General features: G+C 31.5%; 1 pseudogene; it reads right to left on the bottom strand.

Moving 5' to 3' along the window:
- Nucleotides 1-866: 866 nt before the first annotated feature.
- Nucleotides 867-958, bottom strand: LOC131743595 (U6 spliceosomal RNA; annotated as a pseudogene).
- Between the last annotated feature and the right edge of the window lie 587 nt (nucleotides 959-1,545).

The raw sequence follows: 1,545 nt of genomic DNA on the forward strand, positions 1-1,545 counted from the left end.
GAAGGATTATGGCTAGAAAAGTATTTGAGGATAGTTAGATGTATGGACCTCAGTTTTGCAGTACTCTATTAACACGACTGTTAGCTAAAAATGAGATAGTCCACAAAAACAAAATATTGTTTCTACTTGCAAATAGTCATAAAAAAACATAGCCCAAATGAGCTGCCAAGCTTTTATTCTGAGAAAATACAAAAACAAGTTTTATTTTGTTTCCAAAAAAATCACTCTTATACATGTTCTTTTCAGAGGAGTCTCTTTGATAAGTGATTCTTATATACTGTCAATCTGTTGAAAAAATGAAAGACTATATTAACTTTATGTTCTTCGATTGCATTGTTCATTGGTTCTACTATAGTTTGAACTTTTTTGAAATGTGGAATATAGTAGAGCATTCACTAAACACCTTTCTCAGAAATGTTTATTGATGCTTATTGCTTTGTGTTAATAACATCTGAATTGGCAGCTTTACTCTTCATACTGGAGTCAACCTCAACACCAGCTTTGGCTACAGTGAGTGGGCCTTACAACCTCAGTCTGTTACACTCAGCACCTCTCTGTGCTTCTTCCCCATTGTAGAGGGATTTCTTGAATTCTCACTTGTAGCTCAATCATTCTGGGTCCTTACACCCAGCTTTGTCTTTTCCATCTCTCTCATTCAAGGGCATGGCATTTTCCAAAGAGCTTTAGAAACTGATTGGGTGTCACAGGTGACTGCTTTTATTACATTTAAGGTATAGCAAATGATATCTTTGGACACCATGATCTGGAAGGAAGACCGTTCCTAATAAAGAGGCCAGTCAATTGCCCAACCAGGTCGGTTTATCTCAGATTCAGCCTTAATCATTCTCAGATTATTATTATTATTTTTTAATATGGAACACTTCAAGAATTATTGCACAGGATCCAGGCTAATCTTTTCTGTATGATTCTAATTTTAGTATATGTGCTGCCAAAGCAAGCATAATTCTCAGATTATTCTATTTCCATATTATTTTGCCTCATAAGTAAGGACACATAGGACATAATAATAATAATACATCTCCAGGATTCAGAAACACTTAAACCATGTTTCTTTGTTGAGTCTTTGTCTTTTAGTACTAATTTATCTATTTACAAATACTTGTCTCTACCGTGTGTTTCTCTAAGGTAGAAATACCTTAGACATTACATAACAACGTGGTAAGTATTTAATAAGCCACTGAAAAGTTACATGTCTGAAGTTCACAGTAAAAATAATAATATGGAAGTAATAAAGTTCAATAATTGTTATAAAAATATAGATATCATAGCTACTTATATCTTAAATAATTACTAGTTTTTGATGAAAGATATATATCAGAGTTATGTTTTTTAATTGAATAATTGTCTTTTTTATTGAGTCATTAATGCATGTTTGTTTAGTTTTCATAATTAAGATCAAACGACTATCAGAATTTTACTTCTACATATTCAGTCACTCCTTATGTATATTACATACATTTGTATATATTCTGTATATTCTAGTTTGTAATCAGTTTTTTAACATAAAAATAAAATCCATGTTTA

Source organism: Kogia breviceps, chromosome 16, assembly GCF_026419965.1.
Source record: "Kogia breviceps isolate mKogBre1 chromosome 16, mKogBre1 haplotype 1, whole genome shotgun sequence".
Classification (NCBI taxonomy): Eukaryota; Metazoa; Chordata; class Mammalia; order Artiodactyla; family Physeteridae; genus Kogia; species Kogia breviceps.